The following is a 27708-nucleotide window of genomic DNA, read 5'->3' as shown; positions in this document are numbered from 1 at the left end:
GTTTGGTGCCATATGTAAATTTCCAGGGGTGGGAAGATGGCGTCACAGGTAACTTCCTAGGGGCAGGGGAGATAGGGGCTTCCTGCTTCGGGTTGAGGTTTTCCTGGCTACAGTGTCCTGTCTGGGCCAAAACCCTTTCAGCTTCTAAGTAGCAGCATGACTAGCCCTGAGCCCAGTGGACATCAGGAGCTGAAGGACAGGCAAAAGGGCCTTGTCAGGGTTCCTGGAGGGGAAGAACAATCCAGGCTTTTCACTGGGTGCAGAAGGAAAACCACCATGTAGGTGTGTCCACCGCAGCAGCCATGTCCCGAGGTGGTACTACACCTGTGGCAACACCTAGAAGCTGGAGAACCCTGGCCTTGCTGGCTCTATTGCCTTTGCACATCCACATCCTGCTCAACTCCTTCCCTTTTGCCCCAGGCCAGCTTTCCCCAATCTTCCAGCCTCTCTTAAGCAATCAGACCCAAGGAGGTAGCCAGGAAGCAGGGCCTTTCATATTTTATTCACACAGCTCAGTGGGTGGTGGGGTCGAGGCCCCCCATGGGGTTACTGGACACAAAACAGGTCCATTAAACAAATGGTCCGACTCAAGTCCCGGCTGCTGCTGGTAAAGGGAGTTCCCATTCCCGTTGTCCTAAATCACTGGGGATTGTTTACTGCGAAACACAGACAGGAGAAACAGCAGCCGTGTGCCTCTGCGTGTCTTGGCTGAACCGACTTTTGCATTCTAAGCACTGTAAGTACCAAGTGGCCGGGATGGCTGCATGCCAAATAGTAATGTTTCCTTTTGCTGTTGTTGAAAAAAGCCTTCAGGAAAACAATTGAGCTCAATAAGGGCCTTCCTGTTCCGGCAGGCAGGCGGGCCTGCGAACCACCCAGCAAACATGGAGTGAGTCAGACTGGGGAGCTATGAGCTTCCTTCTCTTTTGTCACCAAGCTCTCTCCCAGGCAGCTGCAGGGAGGAGGAAAAGCCAGGCCCACGAGGTCTGCAACTGTGCACCCTCTTGTGCTAGATTAGCATTTTCAGAATCTGCTTCTCGTACCTCTCTAGACACCATGGGATTGCCCGGCTACCCAAAATCAGTGTTTACAGGGACGGTGGGAAAGGCTGGCTATGGTTATCCCCCAGCCCAGAAGTCTGTTGTATAAAGGAAGGACCACTGAGGCTTGCTCCAAGAAAATTCAAGATGCCTGCCTTCCCAGGCTTTCATTACGTGGTGGGCACAGATAGGATGAGCATATGCTTGACTAACTGAGGCACAGTCAAATAATCACAGCTGCCAACCCATGAAGGGTAAATGACTGAGCTCCAGGAAACTAAACGTATGCCCAACTAATTGGAATGATCAGAAAGAACTCATACCTTGAAGTGAGTTTTTACCCTTAATTTCCCTGAAAATGAAACTGAAATACTAAATTGCATTCACCTGTCTTGGATTCATGAAAAAGAACCTAGAGAGCTACAGTGTGGTCAGTGCTTAGCTGGTGATGATGAGACTGATTCTCTCTCTCTGCTCTGTCTCTCTCTTATTCCCTCTCTTGCATTCTATCTCTCACTTCCTCTCTTCCTTGCTTTTAGGCTGTCGTATCACACTGTGCCATGAATAGAATCTAAAGTCTAAAAGATCCTTTAAAAGGAGCAAGAGAGTGAAGAGAATCACGATGCCATATATACATATGCCACTTCCCCACAATAAATAGAATTACATACCGCAAACACACGCTACTGATAAATTTACTTGAGTCTTCAAAGGAGATGGCAACCTTGACACCATTCCCCAGAGTGTTCTAACAGCCAGGGCTCCAAGCTGCTTAACCAAAAGTTACATTGAATTCTCAGGATCTACGCTACCTACTATAAAATTTTCCACCAGCCATTTATATTTTAATAAAACAATATTTAATTTGAGACTTAGTGGCTCTACCTATCCCAGTACTAAACTGATTTGGTGCTGATATTAATACTAAATTAATAATCCCATTAGTATTACTAATAATACTATTACTACTCACTAGAAGCCAATCAATAGTCATTGGATCAATTATTTGGACTATCTCGTAAACTGTCCTTGGTTCAGAAAGAAGCAGTGGTACACAGACTCTTTCTTGTTCCAAAATGAAACTAAATTTCTAAATGGAAATTATTTTTCATGAAGGATGGAGATAATTTGTCAGTTGAAGAGGATTAGCGTTTTTCAATCATAATAGAAAATAATTCAAAAATGTGCAGGTGGCAAAGGGTGGCAGGAGTAAAGGCATTAGATTTTTCAAACATATTTTCTGCTTTTGTTTTTGTTTTTGAGACAGTCACGTTGTATGGCCCAGGCTGGTCTCAAACACACGCGGTAACCTCCTACTATGGCTACCTGAGTGCTGGGTCACAGCTACATGCCACAAGGTCCTGTTTAAATCAATTGTATTAAATCACATTAATTGATACATTGTTTAAAAATTTACATTTAAATGTGAATCTAGACTCAAGAAAATATTAATTCAGTGTTACAGTGAAATATCTACCAGATTTGTACACTAACTCTATGTGATATTATAATAGTTCGGGGTTTTTTGTTGGTTTTTTGGGGGGGCAGGGGGATTGGAGTTTTTTGTTTTTGTTTTTGGTTTGGTTTGGTTTTCATCCATGGTTCCTGCCTCTTAATATCTTCCCAAGTCAGATCATAGAAGCTAAAGTTTCTCTCCCCCAAGGTGGACCACAGAAACTAATTGTCCATCAGCCTTGTCTTGGAGCTGGCCTCTAACCTAGCTCTGCACAGAAGCCAAGAAGAATCTAAATTCACATACCTTGCTGGTTTGTCCCACCCAATCTATCAGCAATCTTGCCTGTGTAATGAATTCTCTACTTTAAAAAATCCAAGAGGACAGGGTTGTAAGAGCATCAGGGAGGTGAATATGAAGGGTTCCTAGGGGATGGAGAGCCCAAAGAGAGCGTGGAACCTGTTCCCCCTTCTCCCAACTTTCACCCTGTATCTCTTCATTTGCATCTTCTGTAAACTTTTAAAGTTGATGTGTAAATGTAAGCATTTCCCTAGATCCTATGAGCTGCTCAGACATAATTAATCAGATCTGAGGAGGAGGCTGTGGGAACCTCTGATAGCCAGTCAGCAGCACAGGAAGACAACCTGGGGCTCGCAGTTGGCACCTCAAGTCAGTAAGGGCAGCCAGTCTCGGGCACAGTGCCTGCAGCCTGTAGGATCCCACACTGTCTCCAGGTAGACTGTGTCAGAATTAAATTGGATTAGAAGACCCCCAGCTGGGGTCCGCTGCTACAGAATCAATTGCTTAATGTGAGGGACCACACAGAGACATCTGGTGTCAGAATTCTTCTGTGTTGGCCGAGGTGTGAAAATTGACAGAAAAACAACACTTTGTTTTCCTGAGGCACATTGGATTAGACTTATAATTACAGGAAATTCTGGGGTACCCTTTCTCTTCACCCTAAAAAAATTGTTCAATCAAACTCATTCAAAAACCCATTCATATAGTCAGGTGGCAGTCACTGGTACACTTCAATCAGTCCATATGAATATTCATTTGAAATCGAGCACTTTAATGTAGGGTACATCTCATTTTAGAATCACAATCTACATCCTTACAAGAGGCTCAAATTTGGTCTCAAACATTTGATGAAAGAAAAATTTCCATTAAAAAAAAATGCCAGCAACATTTTGTCATTGAGGCCAGAAAATTCAGAGCACTTCTGGGTAATAGACCCAAAATTCTTACCAACCACCTTCTTGGTAGGCACGGGTCATTTTCAGCTCAGTCAGGTCTCTGGGAAACTGAACCACAGGAATAGCACAGATGCTGAATAAATCAGATACATCCTGTGGTTTTGTGCTTCAAAGGTAGCCACAAATTCTTAAGGTATGATTCATAGTCATCGAAATCCATGAGCGTCCTCTAAGGTTGTTCTTTCCCTTCCAATGTACAGCTCTGAAATTCCTCAGATCTACCATGCTGAGAAGATCAAGGGAAGTTCTTCAGTAGATTGAAAATGTGGTAGGGAATGAATGTAGTTGTCACCTGTCATTAGAACCTGCATCAACTTGAATAAAAATTAGCTAGGATCCATGCCTTCTTAACCCTTTCCGGGACCCAGAGGAAAGGGTCCCAGAGGAACCTTTCCTTTCCCTTTCCCAAAAGAAAAGCTATGTATTTTAGAGATATTCAAAGCGAGTATCTTACATCCTCCAGGATTGTATGCTAAATTTGAAGATCCTAGCAAACTACCAAACTATTCTGCACATGTACACCAGAGTTTTGAGAGTTTTGAAGCTATGCTTTGTCATAAGAATGTGAAGTAAGAGACACTCATTCATTTTCCTGGCAGATGTACTTTATTGATTCTTTATCCCAAAACAGAGAGCAAAACAAAAAATGATCAGAGAACCTATGTAAAATGTACCATTCTGGGCATAAAAGTGGATACTGCTATCGGTTCTTGTGGGATAACAAAACATTCCAGAACTTGGTGGCTTAAAACAATGGCTAATTAGTTCTCTCTCAAGTCTATAGGTTAGTAATGGAGCTGTGCTCCACAATCATCTAGGTTGCTCATTAAATTTTTTCTGGGCTCACCACTGTATCTGTGATTGACTGCTAGGCCAGTTTTAGTACTGGTTTAGCGTAGTCTCTGACTACATAATCTCTGATCTTCCAACTGCTACCTGGCCACTTGTTGGGGATCTAAGATCCCCAGCTATCTGTACGAGCAGCATGGTGAAGGATAAAATAAGAAACAGAGATAAATTTAGTAATTCATGATGGGGGCTGGAAGGCCAATGCCTCAGGATGGAATTGTTATAGTTTTAAAACTACTTTGACTAATATTTCTAGGTAAGGCAGGCAGAGAATGTGAAGGAATACTCTGTGCAGAAAAGGGGAATACTTCCCCATACCATCCTTTAGTCCTTCCTTCTTGGGAGGCAGGCAGGCTGCGCTCAGCGATGTGGATAGTGCCTCTGAAAGGATGACCAGCTTACCTACGTCACAGAAAATAATTTGGAGTCCACTATGAAACTGGCACTGTGATACCAAGGTTCAGGGTCTGTCTGACCTTCCTTTGGAAAAGAAGAACATTTCTTTTCCTGTGTCACCATGGAATCCATTCAAACTCCCAGAAGAACTGCAAAAACCATTTTCACACTCTCACTGTTCTTTAAGATCTGCTTCTTTACCTGGGGAGGAAACAAAATCTATTTTCATTCATGTAGAAGTTGTTTCACCTGATATGCCCTCAGTCCCAACACTTGAGAAATCAATAAATGATAAAACCTTTCCTGCTTCCTTGCCAACTGGCAAATTTTCTTTCCTTAATTCACAATTAAACTATTCCTGTAGAATAATGAAAGTGAAACTTCACTATTTACTCATTTTGATTGCTCCAATCATTAAATACTCAGAAAAGATATGTTACTATGTTTTGTGCCCACAGGGAAACGATTGTGGTTAGAGGTTGAAGTTATTCAACAAACAAAAATAGTTTTTTTAATGCGCCTCCTCCAAAAGAAAAAATGTAAAACAGCCAAGATAATTTAGGGGTTAGGCATTTCCTTAGAGCTAATGATCAGCTGAGTCTGTGAGACAGTTTGTAACATGGCAAGGAAGGCGCCTCTAAGGATGCTGGAGTTCTGGAGACATTTCTCAGGCACAAATGGGACTGGAAGTAAATATGTGTTCACAGAAAAAGTTGGGTTTTTTCCAAATCCTATTTTACACATAAAAAGTTAATTCTACTCAAATAAAGTTTAAAAGTGAAAGGAGGAAAGATTATCTAACAAGCATTATCCTTCGTAATTTAAATTGCTTTTATGTTTATTCTGTTAAGATTTCAAATTCATTAGCCCCCTTTAATGATACAGAGACAGCCAGAAGGTTATGTAGTTAGGAGAGTAGCACTGGGGTTCAAATCCAGGTCATGTGAAGGACTTGTAATCTCCACTTTTTTCAAATTGTATAGTCTTTGTTTAAATGAGTGTTTATTATTATCATAATTTGAGAGAGTTATTTTGAAGGAGTAGCTGAGGATTGAACTCAGGGTTTCACACAGGCTAAGCAAGTGCTACATTCCCAGCCCAGGAGTTCTATTCTAATAAGCATTATATGTGTCACCCCTATCACTTGATTCAAAAAGAAAACATAATATAATATGCAAAAATTCAAGCAATACGCTTCAATCTTGGTAAAGCTAGTTAAAACCCTCATTACTTCCTATATAAAGCCAGATAACTTTAGTCCCTACTAATTTCTTGGGCTTCTCTTGTGTGATCCTTGATAGTAGGGTTTTTGTTATCTTACTATATCTTATATTGGGTATTCAACATGAATGAAACACAGTAAGTGTTCAAGAATTGTTTGCTACTAAATGCAATCGTATATATACCCAATGTTTTGAAATTTTCAAATCACTTTTGCTTATATTGCTTATGCCTCTTACAGCAACCTTACGTGTGAGTTACAACAAATTATTATTAGCCCTACATTGCAAATAAGGAAACTGAAGCTCAGAATAAATTGAGCAATCTCTTAAAAATCTTTTGAGTTTAGCTATAAATCAAGATCTATTGAATACAAAGAACAAAGGAGTTTTTTTCAATGTAAAAATTTCCTCATTAAAGAATATCAATTTTTGTCAATGTTTGGCAAAACTATGCCTTCTATTTAAATAAAAAGCTGAAATGAACAAGTCTGGATGATATCAAGCTACATATTAGAGTTTGAGATCCCAAGTTTATTTGAAGTCTCTGGATCAATCTTACCACACTGACCATTTAATAAACCACATCAGCAGTTGTTAAGCTTGATGTTAGGTCCTCATGTTGTCAGTGCATCTGAGACCAATACATGAGAAAGGAGAGGTTTTAGAGTTGGAAACTGCAGTGTTATCTATGCATTAGCCAGTCTGAGCTGCTATTATCCACCAGAAGATTGGCCTTGAGTAGCCACAAGTGGCTGATAGGGATGGGTCACCTCTAATGATTATCAAAATGTCAAACCAATCTGCTAACCAACCAAAGACCAAAATGGTAAAAGTTGCATCTACTTAGCTCTTTGTTGACAAAGTAAACTGTGTGGATTTTATGTTTAGGTTATAAATTGGATAATTTGGAAGCAAAACTTTTATGTGCTTATGTAATGGAGACTTGGGACTTGGACCCTTTAGAAATGCTGACACTGTTAGGACTTTGGCAACTCTTAGAGATGGACTAAATGCCTTTTTGCATGAAGGGGTATGCAAGGGTCTTCGGGGACACAGGGGCGGAATGTTATGGTTTGTGTCTAGATGTCCCCCAAAGCCACATGTGGGCATGAGGTGGGGCTTTTTCAGAGATAGCTGAAACTAGAATGTGTGACATTGGAATTGTTTCATGGTGCAGTGCTAGAATAAGGGGCACTAGGACAAAGGATATGAATGCTTCTGATCCTAAGTAGCCTGGATAAGATATAAGGGATAGAAAGAGCTGTGATTGTCCCTCATTGCTTTGCTACCCTGCCGCTATGAACCTTTCTCCTCTGAAATATCTGTCTGCCATGCCACCCTACCTTAGAGCTAGCCAATTATGGACTAAAGCCTCTACAAACTGGGAGCTGAAGAAACCTTTCCTCCTTTGGGTGTCCTGTGGTTCTTTCAGAAACAAGAAAAGTAACTAAGACAAATACAAAGGCCAAAATGGTAAAGGTCATATCTACTTAGCTCTTTGTTGACATGGCACATTTTATAGGTTTTAGTTTAGGTTATAAATTGGATAATTTTGAAGAAAAATTTCCATGTCCTTTTGTAACGTCAGGTTTGAAGAGCTAAAGCCACAGCAAAAGCAAGACAAACTAAAAACTAAATGTGAGCATTCATGCAGGCATGTGTGTGTTTATGTGCATGTGCATTTCTTATAATATGAACTGAGTTGGAGTTACAATGTTTAAAGGGATTCATTTTCACTTGAGTTATCCCAATGTGTAAAAAATCAACACATTTATTCTCAATTACACACGGTCTTATTTGCTTTCCACAAATATTTGAAGGGCTTGACTAAGCCAAGTTATGCATCACTCAGTGCTGTTCAGTTCTCTCTCTCTCATTCTCTCTCTCTCTCTCTCTCTCTCTCTCTCTCTCTCTCTCTCTGCTTTTTCCTTCTATCTAATCCCTGGTCATAGCTGCTGGGAAATTCAACACTATGCAGAAGGCGCCTTTTGCTTTATGGTCTTATATAAAAGAACCTATCACCCAGAAGACATGGGATATGTTGCTGACTCAATCTAAAGAAGGATTTCAGGTTGGGTCAGCAACATCCTGGGAGTAGAGGCCGCCAAGCTTCCTCTTAAGGCCAGGTCACAACGAGTTTACTGAGAAGACTGGATAGATACTGTAATGACTGCTGGAACTCAGTCCAAAACCAGCATCTATAAAAAGAAACTTCTCTTCCACCTCTCTTCCCCATTTGCAAATGTGTGTGTTTTCCTTGCAGGAAATAGAAAAGAAGCCATTTTCCTTCTTCCCGTTGGCCTTTCTTGAGAGAGAATTCAACTTTTGTTTATTTGTTTTTATGGTGCTGGGGATGAAATTTAGGGCCTTGTGCATGTAACGCAAGAGCTCTACCCCTGAGACACAACCTCGGCCCTTAACTTCTGAAAACTTGATAAGATGTGGTGCCCTTTTGTTTTCTCCATTAAAAGTCAGGTATCTTCATTTGTCACAAAAAACCAAATGTAAATTCTTTCCATGTTTCAAGAGGTAGAAAACAGAGAAGGATGGATGCCCTGTGTGTGACACACCCCTCTTTAGGGGTCCTGTTTGTTATGAAGAGGCACCAGCAGAAAGTCCATTCTTACCTGTGCACCAGGCTGGAACCTAAGATAATTCAGTTAACACTCAGACTGAGCTGTTTCTCATCTGTCTACATCCCAGTTCTCTAACATCAGCTTGGGAGATAAAATACTATCACAAACAGCAGTGAACCTATTTTCTTGATTGTTATCGTCCCATCGCCAGCCTCCTCAAAGTCTTGTCTGCTTTTTAACAGGAGTTTCCCCAATGGTGACCCCAGATGCACCAGGGAAGAGCTTCTCTGCCCCTTTCTTCTGCCATCTCTTTGTCCTTAAAGCCCTGTCGTGATGAGCCCTGCTCCAGCCCCCAGGGCAAGAAAATTGCCCTCCTTGTCAAAACATGCATCCTCTACAGTATTACCAGAGCTCTATGGTGGCTCTCACCATGCTTCATTATCGCCCCAGCATCAAGCCCACCACCCAGGCAGGTCATAGAAGAGTCTCTTAGTTTGGAATAAAAGTGAGGAGAATGAGAACAAATGCCTGTGGTAGCCAAGAATCTTCACAGAAACAGAATCAATACAGAAAGAAAATGGGAGAAGAGAGAGGAATTCAGAGACACAGAACCAATGAGACAAACTGATTTAAATGCCAGCCATATCTTTAAAATACCTTCATGAAAACATTCAGAAAAATAATTGGGCTTTTATGTGTCAACATGGTCCAGCCAAGCAGTGACTCTCAACCCCCAAGATCATGTTCAGCTGTCACAACTGGGGGGTTAACTATTGGCATCTAGTGGATAGAGACTAGGGACACTAAGAAACATTCTCCAGTACCCAGGACAACCAACAACAACAGAGCACTTTCTGACCCCACATGGCAATAGCAGCACTGCGGTTCAGAAATCCTGCTCCAAATGACCAGATCGCTTCCTGTCTCTCTAGCCCTGTTCACTATTGCTTCATCCTTTCTGGCTTCCATTCAGGTCACAGAGCATGCCAATTCCTTCCTCCCCTAGGGCCTTTGTAATTGGCATTCCCACTTCCTGAAATGCTCAGTTCTGGCTCCTTGTCATCCTTCAAATTTCACTCAGGTCCCCGCCCCCACCTGCCCCTCATCCCATGCAATTTCATTAACCTGATTATGTCTTCATCCCCAGTTGACATTTGCTATTTTGTCCATTATATCAGCATTCCTACCTTCACTGAAAGTACAGATGGATGGGTACCAAAGCAAGCACTTTGCCTGGCACATAGCAAGTACTCAACAAATACTTGGTGAATGAAGGAAGGGAGAAATGACTTGGACATTTCAGTGAACACAACTCTGCTTGTGTATTTGCTTTCTCACTACCATCTCTCTGACCAACTCAGATATGCCTTTATGGGTTCTGTACTGTGACAGAATGTTGACTTTGCCCTCAAGAATACTGGTTCATTTTTATTACTGGATTTAGAGCACGATCTATTTCATTTCTCAAGGTTATTTTTCTCCTAAGACGCAACTCAGTCTCCTTGATCTGTCTGAACTCTACCCTGGAAATCTTCCTACTCCACAGATTCTCCTCAGTTTCGAAGGAATCCCCAGGTGTACAGCTAGTAACTGATTGGGATCTTTAAGAAGGGCTGCCTCAAAAAGGAATTAGCAGGAGAAAACTAAATAGATCTCAGCTATACTATGACTACAAATGTAGCTTCACAGAAATTTGACTAAGGCCATCTAGCTGGTGCCCCCTGGTAAGTCACCTACATCTCAATCTGTACATCCTGTTTCTTTTCACCCATTTCCTTTTTTGCTATATCCTGGTACAGTCTCAGAGTGGCTTCTAATAACTTTCATATGCTTCTAAAATAACTCAGTATGAGGTCATTACTGATAACTTATAGTGCTTTGCTATATATCTAGATAAATGCCATTTCTTACTTCTGTCCCCTGCAGGTTATATGCCATTGCCTTAGTTGCTTTTCTCCAATTGCTGAGACAAAATACCCAATACCCAAAGATAGTAGGGGAAAGGTTTGTTTAGCTCACAGTTTTTAGAGGTTTCAGTCCATAATTGGCTGGCTTCAAGGCAAGGTGCACATGGCAGAGAGGTAACTGTTCATGGTGATGGAACATAGCAAAAGCAACAAGAGAGGAAGAGGGAAACAAGCCTCTTTCTATCCCTTTTATTTTATTCAGACTGCTGGAATTAGGGTGGTGCCAATCCAATCAGTGGACTGATCCAGCAATCACCCAGCCTTAATCCCAGCACCCTTAATCCCACCATTGAATCATGAATCAACCACAAACTCTAGATTCAGCTACTTCTAAAAAAGTCCTATATAAAAGTGCACAAAGCTTGGGGTGTGGGGGGTGCATCTAGACCCAAACCATAACCACCGTGCTTCTCAAAACAGCCTTCTTGTTATTATCCCCTCACCAGGACCCTTTGTCTTAGTTCTGCCTGGACAGCCATGTACATGACAGCCACTACTGAATTGACCACCTCTGCCATCCCTGTATGTCCTCAGTTCCCTTCCTGTCTAAATATCCATCAAGAGAGCAGGGTAATCATTTATTTCTCTTCTACACTAGTTAGGGGAAAAGTTAAGGATCTTTGAGACAGGGCCACTAGGGAAACCATTCACAGGCAATCAGCCCTGCTGTGAGTACTGTCTTCTCTGCTCAGAACACCCCTGCCATAGGGCAGGCTGATGGGTTACCTGACCTCTGCCAATGCCAAACCTTCCAAAGGTCCACCTAGGCTCTGCCTCTTTGCTGCATGTGGTAACCCAGCACCAGGGCTCTCATTTCCATCCCTGTTGGCTTCACCAACATGGCAGTGCCAAGACGGGTGGCAGCAGCCCTTGTTCCCATGACACTTGTACAAATGAAGGAGCAGAAGGACCCTCAAAGTGCTCCTCAGTCTATATAAGAAAGAGTAGAATTCCTCCAATTTAATTTTTATCATTCTATTACTAAATAACCTCAGTGTTGAAAAAGTTATTAGAAACTATTTAAACAGTTCTCTGATTGTGACTTCTTTAATAGGAAGAGGTTCGCAGATGGAGTAAACACTCACATTTGAACTATTTTCAATGATGCCCTAAAAAAACAAAATATTTTCAACTTTTATTTGATAAGAACAAAGTGAAATATTTTAATTCTAAGCCTCTAATAACAGCACACTGAATTTTCTCTCCTTTTTTCTTTCCACTTATTCTTGTTTCCTTTCTTATTTTTCCCTCATGTCTCTCTCTCCTCCCTCTCTTACTCTTTCTCTCTCTCTTACTCTCTCTCTCTTTTCCTTTTTCTTTCCCTTCCCACTCCATTATCCCAATTTAAAATTCAAAAGAAAACTCTCCAGAGACAGCAGGTCAATAAATCAAGCAAAACTGTGTTGACTCCCATAGTAGAGAATTCCAAAATAGATATACATGGTAGTCTTGTGGGAAAATCACCACCGTTCCTTCCGCTCCCATAGATTATGATGCTAATTTGCCTGTATTATCCTCCAGTGTTTACCATTTTCTGGGCCAAACATTTTTTTAAGGGTGTGTTTCCTATCTTCCAACAACCTCTCCTGAACTCTTCCTTTCATTAATGGTGCTTACACAGCTCAGAAACTGAAGAAGTATTTGAAGGCAGCAACTTGTGGTCAGACAGTCTTATATTTGGGGATGGAGTTAAGGACAGCATCTATGTATGTTCCCCTGTCTTCCCATTAGTTCATGATTATGAATCAAACTCAAAAAGTATGCACTGTCTCCTTGAGCCTTGAGTAGATTTCCCTCTTTGTCCCAATACTATTTGTTTATTCATACAGATAAGGAGCTTTAATAAGCATAGCTTGTGATAAATTTATTGCCCTTATCAGAACCACTGCCTACGAAGAGACTATTTGACTCTATACCTAGTATTTTACATATACCACTGTATTTTATTTTAGTTTTACGTAGATCCTGTAAGACAAGCATTGCTAGCCACACTTCCTGAGGGGGTTTAAGTAACTGACTCACTGTCTCACAGTTAGGTGGCACAAATGGGATTCACACCCACAGTCCTCTGATTTCAAAACCAGCACTCCTTAAATGAACCTCCATTTGGCTAATAGGAGAAACAGAGATTTTGAAATGTTAAATGATATAATCTATGTACCTAGCACTCTATAGAATGCAATAAATTATCCAAAAGTTACTGCTAGTATTATTGTAATTATCATTGTTACTGCTATTATTCTTATTATTGTTATTATCATTATTCAGAGACCAACTCGTCAAACCTACTTTGCAGGATTTAGAAATAGCTGCGGTGATCCTCCACCCAGAGGACCCTGGAAGGACAGCAAGAGTGTGAGTGAGCCCTCCCCCAACCCAGAGGACCTTCACAGTCCTGAAAGAGCACTGGTGAGGCCTCCCTCCACCTGGAGGACCCCGGGCAGGCCTGCGAGGGCACCAGTTACCCCTCTTTCCATTTGGAAGAGTCCAGGTGGGCCTCCAAGAACCACAGTGACACAGTAGGGCCCTGGCTGAGGCACACACCATGGACAGGTGGGTATGGCAGCCTAGAAAAGCCAGAAGCAGCAATGAAACCATGAGCCACAGGTTGGTTCACGTCAATACTCCTATTAGTCAGCTCGGGAAGAGTCCAGGACTCATCCAATTGGCCCCACAGGAGAACTTCAGATGACTGTCTCCCTCCCCTGCACTATGGGACCTGGCAACTAGGTGAACGCCAGCCACACAATAGGACTCTGACTAAGATTTACCCAACAGACAGGCAAAATACGCAAGAATTAAAAAAAACTGAAATTTGACCAAGAGGTGAAAATGACAAAAAGAAAAAGTAAAATGCAATCCCAGACCTCCAGCTCATCCAGAACAAATACAAGAGACATCAACATAGAAGAAACTGGAAACTTGAAATTTCTGAAAAGACAGCAAGTGAAGAAACAAATCCATCCAGATATACAGGAAATTGAATCAAAAATCATATCTCAGGTAAAGAAAGAAACGGCAGCCTTAATGAAGGAGTTGCTCTCTAGCCAAGAAATGGATCTTTTGCCATTGAACAGGAAATGTTGAAGATGGGTAGCTGAGTCACAGCTACAGTGAAGGCAAGCTGGTAATAAGTTTCTAGGACATAATGGACAAGTGTCTCTTACTATGTGAAGGTTTATGATGGACATAACCCAAGTGGGTGTTTACCCCACAGCAGCAGAGGTATTAGCTCTGCAAACTATTGAGTCACTTTATCTAGAAAGACTGACATTTCCTTTTTAAGAAGTGTAATTACCAGCTTACAATTCATTCCAAACACAAGGCAGCTACTTGATTTTTGTTGCTCCAAATGCTCCTTGACACTTTCACATGAGATGATGAAGCCAGGGGACTGAACATAAAAGTCTGTGAGACACATGATACAGCTGAAGTTCACAGTAACTACAGTGAACTGAACACCATGGATAGCAATAAGAATGAGCTTCTGGGAGATCTTGATCCCCGAAGGCAGGAATATGTCACCCATGTGCAGCCCTAGAAGCAGAAAGAAGTTCCCCAATACATTTGGCCTCCTCACTGGGAAGCAGAGGCAGGACCCTCAGTGGGTCTATGAGGTCTAGGACAACAATTCTGGTGGGGAAAAGGCCAGAGGGATGGTGAAGGGTTCAGTCCCAGGTACCAGATGACAGCAGCTTAGGAAGGCTGGAAATTCTTCTTCCATGAATTTCTCACCCTAACTCCCCAGGGCTTTGTTATTCTGAGTGTTTCGTATGGTGTCTTTTTTTCCTCTTGTATAATAAGAAAGTATCGTTTCCTAGACCATCCTTGAGATTCTCAAAGGAGTTGATTAATGGTATTTTCCTTCACTGAGTTTTTCTCAAAATGGGAATTGCAAATACACCAAAGTAGAATCCATTCTAGAACATGGTACAAAGGTGGGGCCAGTTCATGCCCTGCTTCCTCTTCCTCAGCTCTCTGTCAGTCATCTCCCTTTGTTAGATCAGAACATACCCAACTGATCTGCAGAAATTCCCTCTTCCCTTTGAAGGGCTGTGAAGGGAGGGGTCTTGGTCTGACATGGCCAAGGGATGGAGCTGTTTCCAAGCCAGGCCTCATCTTCCTGGGATATTGATTGATCCTTGGGTAGAATGTTATCAAGTGAAAGATAAAATTTAAAAAGTGGCACTTTGGAAAAAGCTATCAGAAATTCATTCACTGATGCCTAGGTTTATTTGATAAATACTATTGAATACTATCACAGGAACTTGGGATTCTGGAGTAAACCAATCAGACAAAAATCTCTAGAGAATGAACCTAACACTGTGAGCAGGGAGAAGACAAACAATAAAAAGGGAAATAAATGAACTATGCAGTTCAGTCATAAGAACAGTAAAGAAAAACAGAGCAAATAAAAGGGAACACAGTAAAGTCAGGTTGTAACTGCCAACAGTCCTTACCATTCCCACCAGACATTGAATGAAAACCTGAAAATGGTGGAGGAAGCCAAGAGGTTGTGAAGAGAGACAGATTCTATCAGAGGGAACAAATGCTAACGCCTGAGTGGGAGCAAGCCCACCAAAGTTAAGGAAATGTAATGGGGATGTTAAAGCACAGGAAATGACAGGCTCAACGAGCTGCTGCCTTAAAGCAAACAAGCTTTCTGGGGCATACAACTATAAGCATTTTCTTTTATCTACTTCTGGTCACTTGAGCAAAAAAAGTCCATAGGAATGCCAAGGTCAAAGAATGGGGTAGCATGGCTGGCCTCCTGAGAGAAACTGAGACTCAAGACTAGTAACCCAGTCTAATAGATAGCCATTGAAAGTGCTAACCAGATTAGAGACCTGAATTATCTTTTGTTTAACAGCACCAGTTTGATGGGGATGTCAAAAACAGACTATGAGGCAGCAATGATGGAATCTGGGCCATCAGAAGTTATTAAATTATTCTATGTGAAACACCATGATGTCAGAGATCAGTGAAGTAAGTAGCAGAGAATTTAGTAAAGCTGGTAAATTCTGGGAATATTTTGAAATTACTGTTAAGGACTTGAGCCCACTTACTAATGGGTTGAGCATGAAACATGACTTAAATTTTTGAGTTTTAGGCAACCATGAGGGTATATCTATTATTTTTCACATAAAAGAGCTGGACAAAAAGTTGGAAGAGAGGAAAGGTGGGGAGCCTGCTTCAGACATGTGTTAAGTTTCTGATGTCTATTTGACCTCCAGATAGATATCAAATAGACACATAGCAGGCTGAAGTTTAGATCTAGAGTAGAAATCTGGTATGGTAGCACACATCTGTAATCCCAGCATTCAGGATGCTGAGGTAGGAGGACTGCCATGAGTTTTAGGCCAGCCTGGGATATATATCATGATCCTGTATCAAAAGGAAAAAAGAGAGAGAAAGAAATCTAAATTTTGGAGTCATCGGTATATAGACAATACATTACTTTTTCACTGTACATAACAAATCACCACAAACTGAGCATTGTAGCATAGTATGTCAGAAGCCCAATACAGCATGGCTGGTTTCTGTGCTTGTATTTTCACAGGCCAAAATCAGTGTCAGCCAGGGATGCTGCAAGATTTTGGTCTTCACCACAGCTAATGGTTGACAGCCCAGTGCAGTTTCTTATAGCTATATGACCAACATCTCCATTTTCTCGGTGGGCATTGGTTATCACAGTTCCATACCTCCTCTAAAATATGGCCCTTTTCTTCTTCAAGGCCAGCAAAAGCAAAAAAAAAAAAAAAAAAAAAAAAAAAAAAAAAAAAAAAAACCTCTTTGTCCTAAAATCTTTCGAATTTATAAAGAACAAAGTCCTTCTTTGAAGAGCTAAACAAATTAGATCAGGCAAATCCAGACATATCATACACTGATTAACTCAAAGTCAACTGATTAGTGACCCAACTGATTAGTGACCCAACTGATTAGTGACCCACAGAAGTGATGTCCCATCACATTCATAGTTCCACCACAGTCAAGAGGGAGTTGTGTGGAGGGACAGGAAACCTGAATCTATCTTAAAAGTTTGAATATTATAAACAGTTGCTTAAAGCTGTGGAATTCAAAGAGCTCATGAATTTGAGTATAGATAGACAAGAAAATTAGATTTTTCTGTAGGGACATCTGGAGCTGCCTTATTGCTACAATTTTTCTGGCCAGGACATTCTGATTGTTGCCTAAATCCTTGCCAGTTAGGCTTAATTGTCTACCTGATTGACTTGGAAGCCACCAGAGGGATTAGTAAAGCACACTTATGAGTATATCTGGGTGAGTCATGGAAGTATAACTTTGGGTACTATATCTGGTCATTGACCCCCTTTTTCTCTGTTGCTTTGCTCCTGCTCTGATTCTGTTACCATGAACTAAGCAACTTTGCTCTCAGGTGATGTTCTGCCTTCAAGCCAGATGACCATGGACTGAACCCTCTGAAACCATAAGCCACATTAAACCTGTCTTTCTTTCAGCTCTCAGTGTCAAATATTGTGTCCCAGCTATGAGAAAGTTGTATGATACACAATCAATAAGCCCTAACAGAGTCAGTTTCTGGATGGGTCTTTTTTCATACCAAGATTAAAGAACCACTTGCTCACACCATAAAAGACTAAAATGCAAGGAAATGAAAGTGTTGCATACCTCTAATGCCAAAATGAGATTTAAATACATTGCAGTGGAAATCCTGTATGAATCCTTCTCTTGACATTTGTTTCATTGCAAGAGTGAATCCTCTGAGTTTAGAATGTGACAATATGGCAGAATAGTATTCTAAACTCTACTTTAGGAGACTAATTTCTTTTATTTCTGAATTGATGGTAGTGTCTCTTCTTTGGTTCCTCCATTGTTTTCTGCTTATAGTCTGAATAGCATGCAGTGGAGTGAGAATGTGACAAATGTAGAGAAATTCTGAAACCAGGGGCCCCTATCTTATTCCTGCCTCTCCTCAAGACTTTGCTTTTAAAAGACAATAAGTGTACTAACAAAAGCACAGTCTTTCCAAAGAGATAAATCTGGGCTTAAGAACTGACACTTCTATTCATAAGCTATGCAACTTTGAGCTCATTACCTAACTTTTTATGTATCTCCTTTTTCTCACCTGTCAAATGCAATAATATTACCTTCCTTCTTAGGTTATTGAAAGGCTTAAGCAAGATAATGGATATAAATGCATTTATATCATGAGCTAAGTGGCAGTGGCTATTGCAATAGTTACTATGTCTGTAATTCTTTCTGAAATAGGACCTCAAAAAATGACCTCCCTTTGTCTGTAGCATTATCAAATATTCATAGCTTTGAAGACTAAAAAAAAGAGAAAAAACCTGGCAATAGTAAGAGGCAGCATCTCAGTTCGCTCCCCTCCTTTTGCCTAAACATGATTTGCTAATATTATCTGGCCCTTCCCTGAGCCTGACTTTGGATTAGCAGTGGAAAAAGAAAACTTTAAGAGTCCACACCATTGAACTATCCTCCATAACTGTACATGAAGGTCATGAGGTAGGAATCATGAAGTCCAGAAAAGGAAAATACAAACTAAGACATTAAAAACATTCCAATGATTGAATGCAAATTTGGAATGATTGTACGATTTATGGCTTTGTTTCAGCTATCAGTTTTCCCTGGACCAATATGAAGAAACAGCTCTTAAAATGTGTACACCATGGAATCTGTGCTTGTGAACATGTTTTACTATACAGAATTATAACATGATAATTGCTTATTATATGCTTGATCTTTGTAGATGTCTTTACATGCTTATTTACACTCTTTCAATTAAAATCTTTCCTTATATGATATTTTATATTTAATAATTATGATTTGTGCAAATCTATCAAGTTTTCTCTATCATTTTCACAGTTCTAATGAAACTAATTAGATGCACTGCTATCACATTGTTTATTTTCATACATTCCTAGATTCAAAAAGTTATTTTCACCCTAAAAGTAAAAATAAAGTCAGATGCTCCCTTTTGCAGTTCCTCTTGTTTAGCATGCTTTAAACAAATAACCTGCCACCTGACTGTAAAAGTTGAAGTATATAAGGAGGTTACCCTGTCATTATCCACAGATACAGATACCCCAGTTTCTACACCTACTATGCCAGAGGATTCAAAGACATCACACAAGCAACTGAGAAGGGTCTCTCTGGGTCATACATAGCTGAAAATTCTCTTGATCTAAGGATCCCTCATTGACACATTCTGACCTTCATCCAAATTTCACTTTGGCTAAATAATAATACATACAAGGTAGGGGAAAAAAAAACCCTAGCATGAAATAGTAGGAAAAAATGGCATGCTTCACTAAATCAGGAAGAAAAAGTTTTCTGAAGTTCAAAAATAGAAATATACACAGGGACAAGTGATTAAAACAATACTTGACCTATGCCTTCTTAACCTCTGCTTCCCACAGGAATTTGTGATGTTTATAGAAAGCAAGAAAAGGATGTAACATTAGCAAATGATTGGTAGGGTTTTGTAATTTGCCCATATTCTATGGGTGATATTCAACACATAAAAATGATAGGTATTAGTAGGGCTAAATCAGCCGGGCTTGTGCATCAGTTGGTTCTTACTTGTATCTACCCTTTTGTCTGAGGCTGAGTCAGTGTGACCCCATCACAGAAGGAACTGATTTTATGTCCTCAGTGTTTCTCAAGGACCTCAGCCGAACAGCTGGCTGTATTTACTAAGCAGTATCTGAATCAACTCAAAAGTGAGTGAAAAAATTTTGATCAGAAAATTGTTCCCTATATGAAATGGAAGGGGATTTGAAGATGGGGGAGGTGAGAATGGGGAAAGGGAGGGGAAGTCAAAAGGATCAAGATGTTATAGGCATATGAACCAGTTCCCCACTATGAATACATTTTTTATGTACCACAAGCATATCCTAATAAGAAAAGGGGAAAAGAAAATTGTCTCATATATATTCAGACTTTGACTCCTAATATTCGCACATCTATTTTATTTCTCTCCTTTGATGTATCTTCTCTTACTGTTTTGGCTCCTTTTCCTTTAATCTCGCTTTTTTTTGTTTTCTCCATATTTGTGGTGAAATTCCCGTAGTCTCACGGGCATTATTAAGAACTAAAGAGCTTATCTGCTCTCAGCTTGTATTATTCAGGATTAAGGATACCTGTTCTACAGTTTCATCACATTTCCTGGGAAATGCTTAAGCTGTAATGACCCACTAAGTTCACCATTGTGTAGAATCCCTTCAGTTGAGTTTCCTTTGAATCAAATGCAGAAATTGACTCCAGTTGTTGACCCAAGGTGTTCATAACTCAAACCAACAGGAAGCCTACTGCAGTAAAGAAGCCGAGGGAGTGGGCAAGGAAGGGATTAGATGCCAAGAAGAAAAGCCCACTTCATGGTAAGAGAAATCCAAAAACTGCAACCGATACGGCAGGCCCTGGGGCTGCCTTTCCAGACATGCCAATAAGGAAAGCTGGTTTTGACTTTGAGGAAGACACCACCAGCCAGGCAAGGGTGGAGACGACATGCCTGGTAGAGGCAGCATGAACCTCCAAGTTCAAGCTCTGAAGTCGTCTTGGGTCAGCTGCAGGGCTCTGTGCCTTGATTCCACCTTCTTGAGTGTTCTTTGCCTCTTCCATACAATGTAGATGGTAAAAATAAAAAAAAAGCTAATCCAGAGAGTTCTAAGGTGCAAATGAAATCAGGTAGTGGCATCCCCTCCTAATGTGGAAAGTGATTCACAGATATTAATGCTGGGTCTTGTTATTATTTACTGTACTTGAGGCCCATCTTGTAATCTTTGCCTGGAAACATAGGAGTCTCTGTATCACTCTAATGCAATTTGGAGGATTTCAAGGGAATTTTCAGAAAGGAACCTTTATCCATAATGGAAAGAATAACCCTAGTCCCAGCATAATGGGTAGAGAGCTGACTCTCAGGCATGTTTTAAAATATAAAAGGTGCATTTTCTGATATACCTAATTCTCCTTCTCTGTACCTATCCCATACAATCCTTCTCTGGGAAATGTTTCTCATTTCCCTTTCTCCCCCTCTGTTTATTGTCCTCTACTCAAAACCTGATCCCAGAAAAGAATGCTAATAAACCCACTGTGTTGGTTACATTCACTTTTATAATCCAAGGGTTTTAAACAACGTGGAATATATGACTCGCTTATCTGAAAGTCTTGATAACCCTTGAATGGACAATGTCATGAAACACTCAGGCTCAAACTATCTCTCTTCTCTGTTAATCACAACTTTAGCTTCACCCTAAGCTGATTTTATGTGTGATTATACAATGGTTATGTATTACAGTTAGTGCCCTAGACTTCCTTGTTCTTTCCCAAGGAGCAGCAAGGAAAGGGATGGAAACAGAGGAAGAGAAAGAAAAGCTTTCCCCACCCTGTATGGAATCAAAGCCTTCTCTATGCTCTTTGGGACCAACATATGTCATTTATCCCTGTGCTGTCACACATGCAATGTCAGGCTCTTAAAACAATTGCTGATAAAGGGAAGGAGATTATCAGGATTCACTGAGACTAATCAAGGTCCCACCCTCCCTGGAGAGCAGTCAGTTTCCCAAACATCACTGCTACCACCCACAGTGGGACAGCTAGTGGGTCAACCATGCCTGTTTGTTTACCTTTGTTTCCCAAAACAAAGACATTAGTAATGAAACATCATGTGCCACTTCTCCCAGAGACAGCTACAATTATTCAAAGAAGGGAACAAGACAAAAATGAGTCATCGAATTTTATTTTTCAGAATCCTATTCGGAAAAATCTCCCTTAATGACTAATGTCATATTCTAGAAGTGATAGGCCAGATTTGGAGTGTAAGGAGATTTAAACTGGATGTTAGGGAAGGAACAATCCTGAAGTATGGGTTAGTCCAGGGAAAATTAGATCCTGTGAATAGTAGTTAAGTAGGCACCTTCCAGAAGGAGAGGTAAGAATATGGGTTAGAAGTAGTATATTTAGAAATCAGATTGAATCTAAGAAGAAAACGAAGAGAAGATGAAGGTATTAATGTTAATTATCATAGAGACTGAGACTCAGCCCTTGTGGTCAGATAGTTTAGGAAATAAATCATAAAGACTGAGAAAAACATAAAGGGACAAGACAGGGCCAATTCTGAGGGAGTATTTATAACTGCTAAGAAATGAAGTGCTGTCTTTTGATTTCAGTGTGTTTTTCTTGCTTTCTATATTACTTTGCAAACATCAGCAAATTCACTGAACTGTCTGTGGGCAGAAACCCTGTATATACAGTGGTTAGTTGAAGCAGAAATCATGTCTAAATATAGTATAAATGGGTTTTGCAGATTTCTAATATCATTTATCAATATATTTTGTTAAATTAATAAGACAGTCTTGCAAACTCTATCTCCCACTTAGAGAAGAGTCTCTGTTTTGGTAGGATTTGTAAGTAGTAATTACATGCTGGCTTCTAATCAAGATAAGTTTGCTTTGGTTGTGGCTTAAACAAACAGGTAAGCTCTGTACTGATAATGACCCTTGGATTTCAAACATGTAAATTTAGCTCAAAGTAGCTCTTATGAAAAAGTCATTTCTGAAAACTCTAAAATCACTGGCATTAGGAATAGCTAGTGTCAAGATCTAAATAATGCCCTTAGATCAGTTTCTCTTTTCTTTGTCTCCCTTGACCTAGGTTAAGTTCATTTTTCAATTTGCATCTCTCCAAAGTAACCTCTAGTGACTGCCAACCGTGTCCTCTCAGTGTAATAATTTCAGTAGAAACACAGTTGACTACAAGTTTAAAATATTTGGGACCGCCGTGGTTGAGCCCAGTCAACCTATCTGCTCATCTGTGAGCCGTTGCCACATCCACACCAAAGAGTGTGTGGAATCATGTGTCTGTCACCCGTGGTCAGGGTAGGACAGGCTACCATGACCTCCATCCCACTGAGTTCACATGAAACAGCCAGGTTCAATACCAAAAGGACAAAGGCTGTGATCAGAAGAACTTTGGAAAAACATACAGAGCACAGAGAAACCAAAGTGATCACCATCCGACCTGTCCTCTACATCTGAATCTTTACCCATGACTTTTTAAATAGCAATTTAAATATCCTCAGTGTCCCAACTCAAGCATAAGTTCATGGTAATTCCAATCCACATCTATCAGAGTAATATTTAGAAATCACCTGATAGACACCTGATAGATTCTTTCTGATAGAAAGAATCCAGCAAATTTAATACAATGAAATATGTAATAAAATACAAGATAGAGGAGACCAAGCATTTAACTGTGATGAAAGTGTTTACTAACTTCCAGTGAAGTTTGGCCTAATTAGATGGAAATCGCAGTTAGCTGGTACATGGTGTTCATGCATAAGAAACAGGAACAATGAATGTTTGATCCGAGGACTGATAATCTTGGCTGAGTTCTTCTTGTAGACACGTAAGTCTTCAAAGGAGGAAACCTTTTGCCTAAATATTTTTGTATGTAATTAGCTCCTTTACGATCAGCTTTGAAGATTTTTTTTTTAAATTTCACCTAGTCCTACATAAACAGTGATGTGTTTCAATATGCTTAAATGTCTTTTAAATAATTGTCCATTAAAATTCTGCTTTCAGCACAATAACAAGTGAGCAGGGCTAAAGAGACATACTGATATCTGTTTAATTGACAAATTTTACTGCTATCTGTTATCCTGCTGTGGATTTTGTTGGTAGTTTATCACAGGGCAATTAAAGATATTGGTCCTTAGACACATAGCTAGATTGTTTATTTTAAGTCATTCTGTTAATTAGAAATTACTACATTAACATAAATAACTCTTTGTAATTATCCTACTCATCCAAACACTAACCTCCGATTATCATCTCCCAGAAACTTACCCCTGAATATCTTTGGACCCAAAGCCTACATAATACTTCTATATAATGTAACAAACAGCAGCTATATTACTCTCATTAATAAAAAAAAAAAATGTTTACTTACAAGCAATGGTGAATCACATGTATAAAATCTACTTAACAAAATGGTTGTAAACATAAGCAAAACAATGACAGCCCCATTTGCTCTTAAAATTTGAAACAATTTACATTAATAAAATTGTTACACTTATCCCCCCAAAAAGGATCAGCCTTTTTGTTTCAGGCTTTTTGTTTTGTTTCCGTTTTACAAATGAATATTGTAATTCCCCCTGAACAACATTGGCCTGAAGCCCAAGGAAAGCAAGAAGCAAATTGCAAACTATTTGTGAGTCTGCAATGAGCTGGCTTTTCTGTAATTGTCTGCGCCTCCAGGGATGCCTGACCTTGCTTATCTGAGCATGAGCTCGCTGCTGAGTTCAGTCTGGGTCTCTCCATATCTGCATGAGCTGGCTGGTAAATTAACCAGGCCTTTCCATGCAGGTGGCCTGGCTTGCATATGCACTGCCTTTGTAGCCCAGTGACAAATGCTTTGATGCTATCACGGGTGTTACAAACCAATGTTCATAGAGACGTGGGAAAAAAATCAAGTCACCTTCAGTCATGAAGGAAATATGTGCACATGTACGCTGGTTCTTTTATTTCAGTTTGCTCCCATGACCCTTCTTTTTTAAATTAGTGTACAAGATATGTGTGGTAGGGGTAAATAATAATGATCACAACACTATCTGGGAGAAATTTTCCAGGAAAGGACACAAATATCTAGCTCTTATTCCATGCATATTTATTTTTATATACATGATCCTACAATTTTAAAAAGACAAGCAAATAACGTCACTAGGAAAACATGTTTCATAAATGGAGAGAAAAGGCAAACTGTGAAGGTGACTTAGGGATGGCCTCCTTGCTATTATACCTTCAGGGCCTGGAACATGTCTGGTACATACACATTGGCCTCATGAATGATCAAATCACATTTCTCAGAAGTGTTCGATTCAAAACAGGGACACCATTCATGGTTATCTCCATTCCTCTTCCTCCTGCCATTCCAGTCCTTTGAAGAAGGAAGTTCTGATCTGCATCCCATAATGAAAGAAGCCTGTGTGATCCAGCCACTGTTAGGTTGCAGGCTCTGCCTTAGGAGGCTTCCAGACCAATGTGACATGTTGGCTGGGTTGTTCACATTTCAGCGGTGAATCATAGAAGGAAAAGCCATTTCAGGAGGGAAAAGAGTTCTACTTAAAATACAGAGATGAAAAAACTGCATGGGACAACCTGCTGGAGAAGAAACGAGAAAATAGAGCCAAATCCTAGAGGTTCTTAAAAGCTAAAATAATTATCCTTTCATGTTCTGCTCTCCCAAGTTAGCTCAGCTGTTGGATCACTTGTATGCATGGGATGACCCACCACAGCGCCAGGAAGTAACACTATAACATGATCCGGGGTTCAGTCAGCTTCCCCTCACTGGGCACAGGGACTTCACAGCTCACAGAGGCTGCACGCAGCTGGTGGGCATTTGGAGCCAGGTGCCTGCTGATAATCCTGTTAGGGCCTCTGCTAAATCAGTCCTCACTGTATGCTTCTCCTAAGAGAACCAGACAGTAATTCTTACATGTTTCTGAACTGAGATAATTAGACTTATAGGGACACAGCACAGAGGTTTAAGAAATGTCACAAATGCCTCAGTGATTCAAAGTGGGCCTTGAATGCTACTTTTAAGAAGTGATAACCAGGAGCCTTGGAGTTCAAACCGTAAGAGGGCTTTGTGCAATCCCAACATCTAATATAAGTCATCAAATACTCAATAAACAATACACTTTAGAAATTTTTTCCCTTCAGAACAGTGACAGACTAGACAGCCTTGACACCACAAGATCCTGGGGAGCTTTTGGTTAGAGAGGTCCAAGGAACAGAGCCAAAGACCCCTCAGACACTGGAGAGAGTGTTTATTTAATAACCATTATGCAAGTATTAGGGTTAATCGCATTGACTTACTGATATTTAACCAGTTTGAAGCTATAAAAAAACTTGACTATAGATTTGTACTAAAATCCTCACTGTTTTAATAAGTTGCTCAGCCACATTAGTATAGATATCTCAGAGTTATGGGGAATTATGTCTTTGTGAAAATGGGCAAAGTTTGACTAGTTGTATTTATTCAGCATGCATAGATATGATCAGGCAGGTGTCTAGTTCATTTTAACCATGAAGGCAAGCAGACATTTTAACACAAGTTTGTAGGACTAGGGCCTCCATTAATAGCATTCTTCCCCCACCACACACACACACTCCATTCAGAATCATACTCATAACAGCTAATGTTTACCAAGCATGCTTCAGGTTCTCAATATTTTCCTAAGACCGTCACAAGAATTTACTCACCAAATTCTCATGTAACCCCACAGAGTACATGCTATCATCACCCCCGTTTAAGAAATGAAAACACTGAGACAGAGAAATGCTTTGCCAAAGTCGCAGGCAAGTGGGAGCAGAAGCTGGCTTTAGACTCCACTCACCTGTCTCTCACACAAGCCCATGGACTTGTGTGAGAAACTGAGCCACTGGGATACACAAAAAGATAGAAAAGATTTATCATGAAGGATTGATTCACATGGTTATGAAGGCAGAAAAGTCCCCCAATCTGTTGTTTGCAAGCTGGAGTCTGAGAAAAGCCAATGATGTGATTCCAGTCCAAGTCCAAAGGCCTGAGAGCCAGGGAGGTCAGTTGGGTAAGTTTCTGATGGAGCCGAATGCTCAACAAGGGGGAATATCAGTGTCTGAGTGCAGAAGACGGATATCCTAGCTCAAGCAAAAAGATAAATGTACCCTTTTACCACCTTTTTATTTCATTTAGGCCTTTTAACAAGACTGCCTGATGTCCACCCACACTGGGGAGGGACAGCTGCCCTCAGTCTTCAGATTCAAATGCTCATCTCTTCCAGAAACATCACAGACATGTCTAGAATTATCATAGTCATCCAACTGCAATCTCAAGTTTCCCAGGTACTACAGGAGCTCAAAAAAGAAGGTAAGGCACAGGAGACATTTGAAGATCAACACAACAGCTTTATTACCCATAAAGCTGACAGGAGCACATGGTTTAATATCACCAGCAAGGACTGTAGACACCCAACCCTGAAAGACACAGATCAGTCCACTTCACCACTGGCACAGCTGGACAATGGTAGGTCTCCCCTTCGGCAGCACGCTGCTCTGGCAGGAAAGGGTCAACAGAGCATCACGCAGTGATGACTATACTGTGCAGACAGGCTAGATGGGTAAAGGGGACTCTCATGACAGGCAGAGTAAGCTGAGCAGAATTCCTATTCCCAAAGTCAACAGTAAGAGAATGCGGCAAGGACTAGGAAAAGCATGGCCAGGGCTTCTTCACAAAAGGTTCCTGGAGAGAACTCCCAGGATGTGAAACCACATGGAAAAAGTTACTTCTCTATTGTCACTCACTTCTAGCTGGTGATCAACTAATCTCTAGCTGAAATTTAGCATTTAACTTAGTAAAGGATGCACTGAGCCACACTTCTACGAGCGGGGCCCATGACTATCCTGGATAGATGCCTAAGACAGTCTCATCCTTGGTGACAACAATGAAAACATCCCAAGTCTAATGCAAGTGCACTGCTAAGGCAGTTTGGACTTTCTGCTAGGTCCTGTCATTTAGTGCAATAAGAAATACACATATTGCTTTGTCATAAAATTAGATATTTACAACTATTTTGATAATGCTATTACAATATTATTAATTTTCTTTATAATTTTTTTCTTTTTTAATTTTATTTAAGGAGAAAACGAAAAGCAGAAAAAGGGTACAAGTTATACAGAATTTCAGAAAAAATAAACAGTAGGAAATCACTAGTCAATGGATTACATATTGTCATCTTAGAAATGGTTTAGAATAGAAATAGAAACAATGGTTTCTATTTAATCTCCTTATCTATAAAAGTTTTTGTTTATACTATCACATATAATAAAATCCAGTAAGATACAACATGTTAAGACCTATGGAGACAGAAGAACACAAGCTTGATGGGACTTCAAAACAAGATGATATTAAA

General features: G+C 40.3%; 1 long non-coding RNA gene across 1 annotated transcript; it reads left to right on the top strand.

Annotated features, from left to right (window-relative positions):
• The first annotated feature begins 489 nt into the window (after positions 1-489).
• Positions 490-18736, top strand: LOC134473288 (uncharacterized). The gene is made up of 2 exons (XR_010043483.1): positions 490-736; positions 13029-18736. It is a non-coding gene; the product is annotated as an uncharacterized LOC134473288 (long non-coding RNA).
• The last annotated feature ends 8972 nt before the right edge of the window (positions 18737-27708 follow it).

Source organism: Cavia porcellus, unplaced genomic scaffold (assembly GCF_034190915.1).
Source record: "Cavia porcellus strain 051 isolate PalLab524CR breed Dunkin Hartley unplaced genomic scaffold, mCavPor4.1 scaffold_26, whole genome shotgun sequence".
In the NCBI taxonomy this organism is placed as follows: Eukaryota; Metazoa; Chordata; class Mammalia; order Rodentia; family Caviidae; genus Cavia; species Cavia porcellus.
This window is presented reverse-complemented; position numbering and strand designations above follow the sequence as displayed.